This window comes from Panicum virgatum, chromosome 1N, assembly GCF_016808335.1.
Source record: "Panicum virgatum strain AP13 chromosome 1N, P.virgatum_v5, whole genome shotgun sequence".
NCBI lineage: Eukaryota > Viridiplantae > Streptophyta > Magnoliopsida > Poales > Poaceae > Panicum > Panicum virgatum.
This window is the reverse complement of record NC_053145.1, coordinates 19,122,024-19,138,269: the sequence shown is the minus strand read 5'-3', so window position 1 is coordinate 19,138,269 and position 16,246 is coordinate 19,122,024.

Below are 16,246 nucleotides of genomic sequence, written 5' to 3'. Positions count from 1 at the left end.
TGCGGACAAGAAGATGAAGGGTTGAGGGCAAAGAAGAGATTTTCACTCGCCACCCGCACGGGAAGCGAAGTTGCAGTAAGTGAAAAGACTGTTCGGCAGTGTAATCATGACGAGGTTTAATTTCTAAGTAAAAAAGGACATTTTTACTCTGAAATTGGGGGGCATGTGTTGACACCAAATTTTGGCACGTATCAAGGAAAAATGTTGCAAAGGAGAAAAGGTTCTGCGCCGTACGATCGGTGGATTTGGAGGGGTGATCGTGTGCCACGGTCAAAAATCTTGCTGGCCGAAGAGGAAGAAGTTGACCAGATTATTTGGCTTCGGTTTGGCAAGAATTATCTTATTTTTAGAAGTAGTTTTTATTCCCTAGAATAGATAATGTTTTGCCGTGATCAGCCAGGATTGTGTTAGTGTGGGGTATAAATATGAACCCCCGGACATTGTAGCAGATTCATACACATCCAATAAACAAAACTTTACTACTTGCAATTTACTTTCTCGTCGGCGGCTTCGCCATCTTTTTTCTTTCTACGAGTTCTTTCAAGCTGATCAAGGATGTCTCACATTCGAGCAACTTGGTTTGCTGGTAAGTTTTCGTTTACCGAGTAAATCTGAGCTTTATCTTCCGGGCGCATCGCTGTCGCTTTGTTCAGATCTATTCAAGATTTATCGAATTTATCTAAGCTTTGATCTCTGGGCGCATCGCTGTTTTCTCGTTTAGATTAATTCACCAATTCCCCGACTTAGTGATCTGTTTAATCGGCTGTAAGCTCCTTGTTTATCACGATATAATTTGTAAAGCCGATTAAATCAAATCATAAGCTTAGCTTTGTCCAGATCCATACATTCGTGGGTTTGTACATTGTTACCTGGCACATGTCGGCTTTTAGATCTAGCCGTCTAGTTGCTCATCGTCATCGGCAGCTCATTGCCGATCCGTAGTAGATCGCTTTTATCATATGCTTATCTTACACGATCTTTTATTGCCTTCTGTATCGGCAGAGCCTTGCCGATACCCCGCATAAGAGTGATTCGTAAATCCAGCCGATACACTCTTGAATTTGATGGTTTGTTGTTTCCTTGTCAATTTACAGGTCAAATTGACTGGCACGCTTGGTCTGCATTATGAGGCTTGGCGAACGGTGCCCTCAGATTCCAGTGTGTTGATTTTGCGTCAACACCAGCAAGTCGATTTTGGAGAAACCCTGGATCAAGGAGCCTGAAGGGCTAACTCCCACTCAATCATGGCTGCATTGGATGAACGAGAATGCCCTCCACGTAGAGATGGGCATCCCGCTTCTCGCTCACCCAAAGCACACATATTAAAAAATTGGTGGCCTAACCGATTCCGATTCCGAGTACTCTTCCAACTCGGAGGATGAGCTGGATGACCTAATCTAGTATAGTAAACAATTCGAGTCCAACTCGACTAGGAATTCCAAGTTCAATCAGGACTCCCTCCCAAACTTGGTCATTTATGCAATGCCGCAAGGACGGACAGTGCACATGAAGGAGATACAAGATCCTAACGCCTTCGGCTCTCAGCCAACGGATCTACCCTTGCAGCAGAGCACTCCACTAGACCCGTCATCAAGCAAGGAAAACCAAGAGATTCAAGACCTTTGTCGTGAAATCCTCATGGTTCGCATCTCCAAGGTCCAGGAACCTAAGGATGACTCCACGGAGCTTCTCAATCTTGACGACTACAATTCTGATGATTTCGACGAGTATATTTCTGACAATATGGAAACTACTCCTCCCTCGATCACAGAAGCCCAAGCTACTACCAAGCAAGATCCTCCTACACCTCCTCCAGCAGTGACGGTCACTGTGCAATTGGAAGAGCAGCACCTAGCAGAAGATCTTTACGAGCGTCATAACCTGCTCAACCAGAAGAGGGCTTTTAGGCATCAGTGCCTCGCCAATAGCCAGCAGGAACAGCAAGGCAACAACTATGACTTCTCCAACTGCGACCTCCGCAATGTGATCAACGTTGGTCGTGATGCACGCAACATTATCATCCCAAGGAGAAAAGGAGCGCGAGGAAATAAAGGCTTATAGCCCTTCTTCCAACTACCGCATCCCAGCAAAGGCTTCAGCCGCCTTCAAGAAGCACAAGCCGGCAAATACCCGTCCCCAGGGTAAACCGCGCATCCCACATCATGGAGAAACATCTCAGGGCGGAGACAGGATCAACAAGATGCTCCTACGCAAGTGCTTCATGCACCCTAAGAGCTTTCATACGATCATCGAGTGCAACTCACTCCGCAAGGCCCTTGGGGCACCACTCCTAAAAGGAGACCTTACCAATAATCTAGTCGACTGCTGTATTGACTAAGTTTATCTTCCGAACAATTTTATTCAGATATGTAAACCATTGCTCACATCTACAAGCAAGGGGTACGTCTTAAGAGTCAGAGTCTATCATTTTACAAATCCTATAATCTCGACAAATTTCCAATAAAAGTTGATTCCTTCATAAATCGACTACTTGGCTCTCGCTCACCTAGCCAATACCCCATTATAAAAACCACTCAGAAAGCCATGCTCTGCACTGGAGCGGCAATCGAGTAGTTTTTATGGTTTACTTCGAGTGTTCTTATGACATTTTCGTCTTGGGTAACCTGACGGGGTTCATCCTAATAGACCTGTCCTAGGGATTACTCCAGTCCTTGGTTTAAGGACACCTTACTCGCCTCGCTCAAGTAAGTTTTGGATACTCTTTTGACATTTTCATCTTGGATAACCCAATGGGGTTCAAACCTAACAGACTTGTCCTAAGAATTACTCCAGTCCTGGGTAGGACACCCTATTCACTTGCTCGAATAGGTTTTTGATATCCTTTCGACATTTTCGTCTTGGATAACCCGACGAGGTTCATCCTAACAGACATGTCCTAGGGATTACTCCAGTCCTTGGTTTAGGGACACCTTACTCGCCTCGCTCGAGTAAGTTTTGGATACACTTTTGACATTTTTCATCTTGGATAACCCGACGGGGTTCATACCTAACAGACTTGTCCTAAGAGTTACTCAAGTCCTGGGTAGGACACCCTATTCGCTTACTCGAATAGGTTTTGGATATCCTTTCGACATTTTCATCTTGGATAACCCGACGGGGTTCATACCTAACAGACTTGTCCTAAGGATTACTCCAGTCCTTGGTTTAAGGACACCTTACTCGCCTCGCTCGAGTAAGTTTTGGATACTCTTTTAACATTTTTGTCTTGGATAACCCGACGGGGTTCATACCTAACAGACTTGTCCTAAGAGTTACTCCAGTCCTAGGTTAGGACACCCTACTCGCTGGCTCGAGTAGGTTTTGGGATATTTTTTCGGCATTTTTGTCTTGGGTAACCTGACGAGGTTCATCCTAACAGACCTGTCGTTAAAACCACTCCAGTCCTTGGGTTGGACACCTTACTCGCCTCGCTCGAGTAAGTTTTGGATATTGCTAAAATATTTATGTCTTGGGTAACTCGACGGAGTTCATCCTAACAGTTCTATTTCAGAAATCAATCCAGTCCTGGTATAGGACATGCTACTCGCTGGATCGAGTAGTTTGGGATACTTTCATTAAAAGTTGTTGTAACACCCGGTTTATAAAAGAACATAAACCGAGCAACCATATACGTGCCAGGATCAAGTCACACGTATATACAACAGAATGAACAGTATATCATAGCACATATCACGTAAAAAGTTATAATAAAACGAAGTACGAATGTTATTTATTACAATAATGACATAAAAGTCTGATACAGCGGAAGCGAAGTACAAAATACGATAAAGCTCTCCGAAGCTGAAGCAGGGCGCCACAGGGACGTCGACTGGGAGACGAAGCACCTAGAAGTTCTCGTAGTCCTGGTAGCGCTGGACGAACTCCCCCGTGTCGGCAGGAACTGAGCAGCAGTAGCGTAGCCAAGAGGAAAAAGTAGAGAAGAGGCAAGAGTGAGTACACAACTTGTACTCAACAAGTATAACACAAACTATGAGGCTCTAGGCTGGCTGACTCAACTGCATTAGCTTTTAAGTGTTGGCAAAATTTTATTAAAGCTATTTACTATGAGTTGATGAATTACCATTAACCCAGTTACATAGTAATTAATCAGAATTAATTATACTACTAAGAACCATACAAAAACCAAGCCACCAAGGTAACCCCGAGAAGCACCTCCCTCGTCGGAAGGAGATAACTTCACTAATCAAAAGGAGGATCTGGGCCGCTCATAACCGTGAGCACGGCTAATATACCAGTTTTACACTCTGCAGAGGTTGCACATCTTTACCCACAAGTCGTGAGCTACGCCAGTTGTTCATCACACTTCCTTAGGTGAGATGGCCAGCGACTCACTACGAGGCCTTTAAGAAGAATCTCGTTGGTAAGGCGTAACCGCGAGAGTTAGGTCGGCGACGATGGGGCCCACCTCACGGGGGTACAAGCACAGGAGCGCAATCCAAGCACAGACCAGCCGGAGGAGCAGGGACCATTGAAGCTTACTACTCTTGCCCCGCAGGTAAGTTACTCCAAACCAAAAAGATCTAATTATTACGCCAAGTCTATCCCATTCTAGCCTTGTGGTAGCGCTGTTGTCCCAGGTTGTCGCTCTATGAACCGGTCCTTATGGAGAGTGGCCAACCAAGCACTAAGCACCGTGCTGGCCCCCTAAACCATGTTTCTAACAAAAGCCAATTTTAACGAGACGTGAGCCACTCAAGCCACACAGAGTGCCACTCTCAGAATTAAGTTCAAGTAAACCATTAATCAAATTAATTAAAAAGGACCAGAGTGTGTTATAGCGCAGCAACCTAGCACAACTAACCAAAACGCAACCCAAAGGTATATATAAAGGATATAAAGTGGCTAGGAAATCCTTATAGGCATACAGTATTAAAATGCAGTATGAAAATGTATTTAAAAGTGATAGGTTGTTCATGTTATACTTGCCTTCCTCGTACTGCTCTGGCTGCTGCTCAAAGTGCTCGGAAGACGGCTGCTCCGGGTACTGGTACTGGGGCTCCTCAGATGGATCAACGTCTACTCACGAACACATGGCCAAAACAATGCACGATAATAAGCATACAAGCAAACACTAACAAAAACTAAGAAACAATACAACAATACATAAAAACAGCAAGAAAAACTAAGCTAAAACTATTCTACGCGTTACAACGATCGCGTGGACATAAAGAACGCTAAAATCGGAGCTAAAACGCATAAACTAGGCCTAAAACAAGTCCTAGGGGCTTATTTGTAAGAAAACTGAAGTTTCAGGGGCTTTTCTGCTAAAACCGAGGGCTAAAACGTAATTAAACACTAACTCCAGGGTCTAACTCGCAAAAACTACCAAGCTGGACGGCGGGTTCAATTCTGAGAAAAGCCAGGGGGTTATCTGCTAAAAACTGGGCCCAACTGTAATTATCTTTGAAAGCGCCTGGACTGCGGGTTGATTAGCAGAGAGTCCAGGGACTCTTTAGCAAAAAGTACCGGCCGAACCGGTATCTTTGGATATGGGCCGTTGGATCGCGATCTAGCGGCTCAGGATGGCTCGGGCTTGGATCTAATCTGGCGCGTTGATTCGGGATCGGGCGGCCTCGGGCGGTTGGGGTGCGGGCGGCGGCGGTTTCTCGCCGGAACAGAGTTCCGCGGCGGCGATCTCACCGGAGAAGGCCAAAAAGGCGCCCCGGTGCATGGTTTGGCCTGGGATTTAGTCCAAACGCTCGAGAACGGCATGCGTGATGCACTGGATCACTCGGAGAGGCGGTGCGGGACAGGGAGAGGGGTTCTCACCGGCGAGGGCGGCTCGGCGGCGGTGAAACAGCGCCGGCGAGCGTGTTTGTGCCGCGAGGGTGGTCTACGGGCTACGACAACGCGTGCAAAAAGGAAGAGGGGGTACGGGCGAGGCTCACCGAGCACTGGATTGGGCGGAGGCGTGACGCAGTGGCGGGATTCCGGCGGCGCAGGCGCGGCTCGACGGAGCTTGTGCCCGGGATTCCTCGTGCGCGCGGGGCTGACTTCGTGGGAGAAGAGCTCGACGAAGATTCTAGACCCGAGGTGGAGCGGCGGCGGCGGTTCGCAGTGGCGGAGATGCGGCGGAACGGCCGGACAACGGTGGCGCAGAGGCTCCGCGCGGCAGAGCTGTGCGGGCGAGGCGAGGTAGGGCTTGAGGCGGCGCTGCTTAGGGTTTTGGGGGGCGGCGGGGTGGATGGGTGCAGGGGAAAGCTCGGGCCCCTATTTGTAGGGCGGCGGCCAACCTGGGCGTGCGCGCCCGGGCGGGGAATCACGGCGAGATTCCCGGCCGGGAGTTGCGCTGCGCGGGGAAGACAGAACTGCCACGCGGGGCCCATGGGTCAGCGGCAAGGCGCGCGTGCGGGCCGGGCGCTGGCGGGCGGGGTGACGCGGGGGCGTGCTGACGTGCGGGCCCAGGCGGTCAGTGGCGGGGCGGAGCGCGTGCGGGCGACGCGGGCGCTGCGCGAGCTGGGCGTGCGAGGCTGGGCCGGCGCGGGGGGGGGGGGGGGGTTGCGGGTGTGGGCCGTAGGGGAAGGGAAAAGAGGAGGATGGGCCGGCCGGGGAAGAGAGAAAGAGACCCAGGCTACGCTGGGCCGGGCCTGGGGTGGGTTTGGGGGTCTTGGGCTGGATTGGGCTTGGGGTTTGGGTGTTGTTTTGCCTTTTCTATTTCTCCCTCACATCTATTTCTAGTTCAAACAAGTTTGAATTCAAATAAAAATTTGAATTCAAACCACACTCAAACAATTAAAACTATGCACCAGCATGAATGCAACAACAAAATTTAAATCTATGATAAAATTTAATTACTTAAGGAACGAAAATTAGATTAAATGCCAACTAAACCCAATAAACCTTAGAAAATTAAATAAAGCCAATTTAATTTATTAATAAATGCTGAAATTTAAATCAGGGTGTTACAGACCCTACCCCCTTAAAGAAATCTCGTCCCCGAGATTTAGCTGGGCTGGCTAGCAAAGAGATCTGGATATGTCTTTCTCAACTCATCTTCTCGCTCCCAAGTAGCCTCAGCTTCACTGTTATGGCTCCACTGAACTCTGCACATCCTAATGCGCTTGTTCCGAGTAATCCTCTCTGATGTCTCCAGAATCTTCACCGGATGCTCGGTATAAGTCAGATCTTCCTGGACATCGACTCCATCCAGGGGTGCCTGCTCCTCGGGTACTCGCAGACATCTCTTCAGCTGAGATATATGGAAGACATCATGAACTCCTGAGAGGCTGAGAGGTAACTCCAGGCGATAAGCAACTTCGCCTTTCCGCTCTAGCACCTTGAATGGCCCCACATACCGAGGTGCTAACTTCCCTTTGACATTAAATCTGCGGATTCCTCTCATCGGAGACACCTTCAGATACACATAATCACCGACACTGAAAGTCAGGTCTCTCCGTTTGCCATCAGCATAGCTCTTTTGTCTGCTCTGTGCAATCCTCAGATTTTCTCGCACAGCCTGAACCATCTGCTCTGCATCATCTATGATCTCAGGACCGAAGAGCTACTTCTCACCGATCTGATCCCAATAGAGAGGAGTCCTGCATTTTCTGCCATACAATGCCTCGAAGGGGGACTTCTTCAGACTGGCCTGATAGCTGTTATTATATGAGAACTCAGCATATGACAGGCACTTATCCCAACTAGTACCATACTGGATAGCACAAGCTCTCAGCATATCCTCCAACACTTGGTTGGTTCTCTCTGTCTGCCCATCTGTCTGAGGGTGATAAGCCGTACTGAAACGCAGCTTCGTATCCAACGAATCATGGAGCTGCTCCCAGAACCGAGAAGTGAACTGAGACCCTCTGTCAGATATGATCTTCTTGGGCACACCATGCAAGCAGACAATCCGAGAGATGTACAACTCTGCAAGTCTAGCACCGGAGTAAGTAGTGTTCACTGGAATGAAGTGAGCAACCTTCGTCAATCGATCCACTACTACCCAAATGGAGTTGTACCCTTTCTGAGTACGGGGCAATCCAACAATGAAGTCCATCGTGATTTCCTCCCATTTCCACTCTGGAATCTTCAAAGGCTGCAATAGACCTGCTGGCCTCTGATGCTCAGCCTTGACACACTGACAGGTGTCACAAATAGCCACGTACTCTGCCACTGAACGCTTCATACCATACCACCAGAAACGTTCCTTCAGATCATAATATATTTTCGTGCTGCCCGGATGAATAGAGTAAGCTGTATCATGGGCCTCACTCAGAATCAACTTCCGAAGATCCTTCACATCTGGAACACAGATCCGGTTCTTGTACCACAAGGTACCCTGATCATCCTCTCTGAAATGAGGAGCCTTGCCCTTCTTGAGCAACTCACGGATCTCCTGCAGCTTCTCATCATCTTTCTGATGCTGCCTGATCTCTGCCTCTAGAGTCGGTACCGCCTCAAACGCTGCACTGGAGGTATGATGCAAGAAGCCCAGGCTCAACTGCTCGAACTCCTCGCATAACTCTAGAGGCATCTGGAAAGCCACGGCCATGTTGACATAACTTCTTCTGCTCAGAGCATCTGCTACAACATTGGCCTTGCCCGGATGATAGTGAATCTCCAGATCATAATCCTTGACCAACTCTAGCCATCTTCTCTGCCGCATGTTGAACTCATTCTGCGTGAAAATGTACTTGAGGCTCTTGTGATCAGTGTAGATATCACACCGCTGCCCATACAAGTAATGCCTCCAAATCTTCAGAGCATGCACAACTGCGGCTAACTCAAGATCATGAGTGGGATAATTCAGCTCATGCCGACGTAACTGCCGTGAAGCATAAGCTATCACTCTGCCCTCCTGCATCAGAACACACCCAAGACCATCCTTCGAGGCATCACAATATACCGTGAACCTCTTCGTCTGGTCTGGCAGAGTCAGGACTGGCGCCGTAGTCAACCTTTTCTTCAGCTCATCAAAGGCCATCTGACGCTCATCAGTCCATACGAAAGCCACATTTTTCTCCAGCAAAGAAGTCAAAGGCTTCGCGATCTTGGAGAAATTCTCAATGAACCTCCGATAATATCCAGCTAAGCCCAAGAAAGACCTGACTTCCTTTACTGTCTGCGGTGTCTCCCACTCGAGAACATCCTTCACCTTGCTCGGATCAACAGCAATGCCTCCCTGAGAGATAACATGACCGAGGAATGGAACCTCGTCAATCCAGAACTCGCACTTGCTGAACTTGGCATACAACTGATGCTCTCTCAGCCTCTGCAACACGAGTCTCAAATGCTCCTCATGCTCTTCTTCTGTCTTGGAAAAGATCAGAATATCATCAATGAAAATCACCACGAAGACATCCAGATAATCCATGAAGACCATGTTCATCAGATGCATGAAGTAAGCCGGGGCATTAGTCAAGCCGAAGGACATGACTGTGTACTCATATAGCCCGTACTTGCAGGTGAATGCCGTCTTCGGAATATCCCCAGGACGGATCCTCAGCTGAAAATAACCCGAACGAAGATCAATCTTCGAGAATATACGAGCACCTCGAAGCAGATCGAAGAGATCCTCAATACGGGGCAGTGGATGCTTGTTCTTGATAGTAACTGCATTCAGCTCCCGATAATCCACACACATCCTCTTCGAGCCATCCTTCTTATCTACCAGCAATAATGGGAAAGCCCAAGGAGAGAAGCTGCGACGGATATAGCCCTTGGCTAGCAACTCATCAATAGTCGTCTTAACTTCTTCATGCTCTATAGGTGCCATACGGTAGGGCCGCTTTGCAATAGGAGCTGTGCCAGGCAAGAGATCAATACAAAACTCAATGGCGCGTTCAGGCGGCATACCTGGCAGATCATCCGGAAAGACATCCGGGAATTCAGACACCACGCGAATACCGTCCGTGGGTCTAGCCTCCATCTGATGAAGAAATCCAGAAGGCTCTACTGCACTGATAACCACCTCTTGGCCACTGGAAGCTGATAGCAAGACTGTCCTCTGAGCACAATCTATCCGAACTCCCCATTTGGCCAGAGTCTCCATTCCCAGAATGACATCAATGCCCTTGGTGTCTAGCACCATCAGATCAGTACAGAACTCTACTCCCCTCAAAGAAACACTGACTCTCGGGCAGTAAGTGTGAGACCTCAACTGTCCTCCCGGTGAAGATACTAACAGGCACCTCTTTAATGTGCTAGTATGAATACCATGATGCTCGACAAAAGACTGAGTAATGAAGGAATGCATAGCACCAGTATCAAAAAGCACTGTAGCTGGATATGAATTAACCATGAACGTACCAATAACCACGTTGGGAGCCTCGGCCGCTGACTCGGCCGTCACGTGGTTCACCCTGCCCTGTGCTGGCGCCCTGGGCTGAGCTGGGTGCCCCTGCTGTCCCGCCTGCGCCTTCCGGGGGCAAGCGTTGGCGTAGTGCCCCGGCTGGCCGCAGTGAAAGCAGGTGCGAGGAGGTCCCTGAGCCTGCTGTCCGGTAGGAGCTGCCGGACGTGGAGCCTGCGGTGCCGGTGGAGCTGGTGGAGCAGCACGAGCCGGAGGTGCTGGTAACCTCTGGCCCTGACCTGCCTGCTGCTGTCGAGGCGGGTACTGCTATGGTGGCCTCTGCTGGTACTGCTGAGGAGGCCGGTACTGCTGCTGGTACTGCTGGGGCTGCTGGAGTCGTGGACGAGTGTTGCTGCCGGAAGCAACGGGGACAATCTTCCTCTTCTTGTCCTCCATCTCCAAGTGCTTGCGCTCAGTGTTGAGCGCGCTGTCAACCAGATGGTTGAAGTCGTTGAAGCGGAGGTTGAGCAGCGCGTACTGGAGGTAGTCCTCAAGACCCTCCATGAAGTGCTCCTGCTTCTTGCGGTCATCCGCAACCTCGGCAGGGGCGTAGCGAGCCAGCTGAAGAAAGCGATCACGATACTCCGTGACCGACATAGTCCCCTGAATTCACAAAGACAGATAGATATCGAAAGATTAACTCAAGATTCATAAGGATAGAACAAGGGGCATTAGCTCAAAAGAAAACGCTGAATGATTATACTTAAGATTACCTGCTTCAGTGCAAGGAACTCCTTCTGCTTCATCTTCATAACGCCCGCGGGGACGTTGTGGCTGCGGAAACGCTCCCTGAACTGGAGCCACGTGAGAGACTCGCGGTCATGGACCGGGTGGGACTCCCACCAGTCCAAAGCTGCCCCTCGCAGCTATCCTGCTGCGTACAAGACGCGCTCACGATCATCGCACTGGGCGATGTCCAGCTGACGCTCCACTGCACGGAGCCAGTCGTCGGCCTGAAGAGGGTCGGACGTGTGAGAGAACGTCGGCGGGTGACCCCTCAGGAACTCAGCAAGCCTGTCGCGAGGCTGCGGCGGTGGAGGAGGCGGAGGCTGAGTGTGAGCGTGCTGAAGAGCCTGAACGGTGTTGTTCAGGGTAGCCATCATCTGCATCTGGAGCTGGAAGTACTGCTCCGGAGTCAAAGGCGGAGGCATCGGGATCCCAGTACCCTGGTTGTTCTGACCCTGCTGCTGGCCAGAACCGGAACCGGTGCTCCTGGTGTTCACCATCTGATTTGAACAAAAGATTTCACGAGTAAGGATATTGCAGGAATAAATTCAGATGGATATGATAACTCTTTGCGGAAAAAGACTCAGCCATGATAAAGTAGACAGGATAGAGTTGACTGTTTTACCCCCAACGATCTAACTCATTTTATTAATTAGTTAACTTTAACATCTGAGTGATTTTCTTTAAACAAATTTAAACTACTAAGCTATGCAATCAGTTAAAAATCCAAATCAAACATGTAGCATAATAACAAGCAGACAATTTTCACAACTTAGCCGAGTTTAGCAAAAAGACTCGACTAACACCACGCGTCGCAGAACGTGCTATCGTATTATTATAAAAGGGTCACCTAGCTAATACTCATGGTGGTCAGATGACTGATTCAGGCCAAAATCTACGAAACTATTCTTCAGAGAGAGAAATCAAGGCAAGAAGGGTAAGAGTCAAAGAAGTCAAGGGGTATAATAGTAAAATAGTTTCAGCAGACAAGGATTGGTGAGGAGAAGTCCTAAAACTCGACCAGTTCTATCTAGGCTTCGTCCTACAGTCGATATGGCTCTGATACCACTCTGTAACACCCGGTTTATAAAAGAACATAAACCGAGCAACCATATACGTGCCAGGATCAAGTCACACGTATATACAACAGAATGAACAGTATATCATAGCACATATCACGTAAAAAGTTATAATAAAACGAAGTACGAATGTTATTTATTACAATAATGACATAAAAGTCTGATACAGCGGAAGCGAAGTACAAAATACGATAAAGCTCTCCGAAGCTGAAGCAGGGCGCCACAGGGACGTCGACTGGGAGACGAAGCACCTAGAAGTCCTCGTAGTCCTGGTAGCGCTGGACGAACTCCCCCGTGTCGGCAGGAACTGAGCAGCAGTAGCGTAGCCAAGAGGAAAAAGTAGAGAAGAGGCAAGAGTGAGTACACAACTTGTACTCAACAAGTATAACACAAACTATGAGGCTCTAGGCTAGCTGACTCAACTGCATTAGCTTTTAAGTGTTGGCAAAATTTTATTAAAGCTATTTACTATGAGTTGATGAATTACCATTAACCCAGTTACATAGTAATTAATCAGAATTAATTATACTACTAAGAACCATACAAAAACCAAGCCACCAAGGTAACCCCGAGAAGCACCTCCCTCGTCGGAAGGAGATAACTTCACTAATCAAAAGGAGGATCTGGGCCGCTCATAACTGTGAGCACGGCTAGTATACCAATTTTACACTCTGCAGAGGTTGCACATCTTTACCCACAAGTCGTGAGCTACGCCAGTTGTTCATCACACTTCCTTAGGTGAGATGGCCAGCGACTCACTACGAGGCCTTTAAGAAGAATCTCGTTGGTAAGGCGTAACCGCGAGAGTTAGGTCGGCGACGATGGGGCCCACCTCACGGGGGTACAAGCACAGGAGCGCAATCCAAGCACAGACCAGCCGGAGGAGCAGGGACCATTGAAGCTTACTACTCTTGCCCCGCAGGTAAGTTACTCCAAACCAAAAAGATCTAATTATTACGCCAAGTCTATCCCATTCTAGCCTTGTGGTAGCGCTGTTGTCCCAGGTTGTCGCTCTATGAACCGGTCCTTATGGAGAGTGGCCAACCAAGCACTAAGCACCGTGCTGGCCCCCTAAACCATGTTTCTAACAAAAGCCAATTTTAACGAGACGTGAGCCACTCAAGCCACACAGAGTGCCACTCTCAGAATTAAGTTCAAGTAAACCATTAATCAAATTAATTAAAAAGGACCAGAGTGTGTTATAGCGCAGCAACCTAGCACAACTAACCAAAACGCAACCCAAAGGTATATATAAAGGATATAAAGTGGCTAGGAAATCCTTATAGGCATACAGTATTAAAATGCAGTATGAAAATGTATTTAAAAGTGATAGGTTGTTCATGTTATACTTGCCTTCCTCGTACTGCTCTGGCTGCTGCTCAAAGTGCTCGGAAGACGGCTGCTCCGGGTACTGGTACTGGGGCTCCTCAGATGGATCAACGTCTACTCACGAACACATGGCCAAAACAATGCACGATAATAAGCATACAAGCAAACACTAACAAAAACTAAGAAACAATACAACAATACATAAAAACAGCAAGAAAAACTAAGCTAAAACTATTCTACGCGTTACAACGATCGCGTGGACATAAAGAACGCTAAAATCGGAGCTAAAACGCATAAACTAGGCCTAAAACAAGTCCTAGGGGCTTATTTGTAAGAAAACTGAAGTTTCAGGGGCTTTTCTGCTAAAACCGAGGGCTAAAACGTAATTAAACACTAACTCCAGGGTCTAACTCGCAAAAACTACCAAGCTGGACGGCGGGTTCAATTCTGAGAAAAGCCAGGGGGTTATCTGCTAAAAACTGGGCCCAACTGTAATTATCTTTGAAAGCGCCTGGACTGCGGGTTGATTAGCAGAGAGTCCAGGGACTCTTTAGCAAAAAGTACCGGCCGAACCGGTATCTTTGGATATGGGCCGTTGGATCGCGATCTAGCGGCTCAGGATGGCTCGGGCTTGGATCTAATCTGGCGCGTTGATTCGGGATCGGGCGGCCTCGGGCGGTTGGGGTGCGGGCGGCGGCGGTTTCTCGCCGGAACAGAGTTCCGCGGCGGCGATCTCACCGGAGAAGGCCAAAAAGGCGCCCCGGTGCATGGTTTGGCCTGGGATTTAGTCCAAACGCTCGAGAACGGCATGCGTGATGCACTGGATCACTCGGAGAGGCGGTGCGGGACAGGGAGAGGGGTTCTCACCGGCGAGGGCGGCTCGGCGGCGGTGAAACAGCGCCGGCGAGCGTGTTTGTGCCGCGAGGGTGGTCTACGGGCTACGACAATGCGTGCAAAAAGGAAGAGGGGGTACGGGCGAGGCTCACCGAGCACTGGATTGGGCGGAGGCGTGACGCAGTGGCGGGATTCCGGCGGCGCAGGCGCGGCTCGACGGAGCTTGTGCCCGGGATTCCTCGTGCACGCGGGGCTGACTTCGTGGGAGAAGAGCTCGACGAAGATTCTAGACCCGAGGCGGAGCGGCGGCGTCGGTTCGCAGTGGCGGAGATGCGGCGGAACGGCCGGACAACGGTGGCGTAGAGGCTCCACGCGGCAGAGCTGTGCGGGCGAGGCGAGGTAGGGCTTGAGGCGGCGCTGCTTAGGGTTTTGGGGGGCGGCGGGGTGGATGGGTGCAGGGGAAAGCTTGGGCCCCTATTTGTAGGACGGCGGCCAACCTGGCCGTGCGCGCCCGGGCGGGGAATCACGGTGAGATTCCCGGCCGGGAGTTGCGCTGCGCGGGGAAGACGGAACTGCCACGCGGGGCCCATGGGTCAGCGGCAAGGCGCGCGTGCGGGCCGGGCGCTGGCGGGCGGGGTGACGCGGGGGCGTGCTGACGTGCGGGCCCAGGCGGTCAGTGGTGGGGCGGAGCGCGTGCGGGCGACGCGGGCGCTGCGCGAGCTGGGCGTGCGAGGCTGGGACGGCGCGGGGGGGGGGGTGCGGGTGTGGGCCGTAGGGGAAGGGAAAAGAGGAGGATGGGCCGGCCGGGGAAGAGAGAAAGAGACCCGGGCTGCGCTGGGCCGGGCCTGGGGTGGGTTTGGGGGTCTTGGGTTGGATTGGGCTTGGGGTTTGGGTGTTGTTTTTCCTTTTCTATTTCTCCCTCACATCTATTTCTAGTTCAAACAAGTTTGAATTCAAATAAAAATTTGAATTCAAACCACACTCAAACAATTAAAACTATGCACCAGCATGAATGCAACAACAAAATTTAAATCTATGATAAAATTTAATTACTTAAGGAACAAAAATTAGATTAAATGCCAACTAAACCCAATAAACCTTAGAAAATTAAATAAAGCCAATTTAATTTATTAATAAATGCTGAAATTTAAATCAGGGTGTTACAGTTGTATACTTCCTGGGTGACCTATCAGGGTCTATCCTAACTGGTCAACTATGAACACTCCCTAAGGAGCAGAAATAAGTTCTCGGTACACCAAAAGGTTGACATGAGTCTCCTGCTTGCTTAGACAGCCAAGGGAGTTCCAACTACAGAGCTTTTTTGCCTCGAGTACTTGACGGGTGCTACTCGCTTGCTCGATATGCAAAAACAGTTTTGTTTTTCCTTAGAAATCTGAGTAGTTGTCGAGAGCCTCCTGTTCACCTATCTATCAAAGAACATCTTAAGCTCCTAACCTTCCAAATAAAGAGTTTTTCCTTGTTGAGAAATATAAGTCCATAAGAGCACCGCTCTAACAAAACATTTCTTTCCACAAAGAAATTCGGACTAAACTACGGCTTATGATAATCTTTTAGTGCTTTTCCCACTTGGTTAATCCTGCTGGATTCAATCCTAACCGATCAGCACTAGAGTTCTGATCCAGAACCAGACAACTCGATCCTATTCGAGAATACTTTGCCTTCTAAGGCACCTACGGATACAACTCTTCGTATCCACTATCACAATTGAATAGGAGCGATGCTGCCAAAACTCATGACCTTCGAGAACATTTACTCGACACAACAAAGGATTGTATAATCCAACCATAAAACAAGTACATGATATTACACAAATATTAAACATTTGTTCCAAAGTACTTATGGCCCCCACGTAAAAGCAAATTACAAGCAAAGTTCATGGGGAGTCCGGCTTGTTCAGGGACTCAACTATTTGGTCGGCCACTACGGAGGTCTCTTGGAGATACTGATT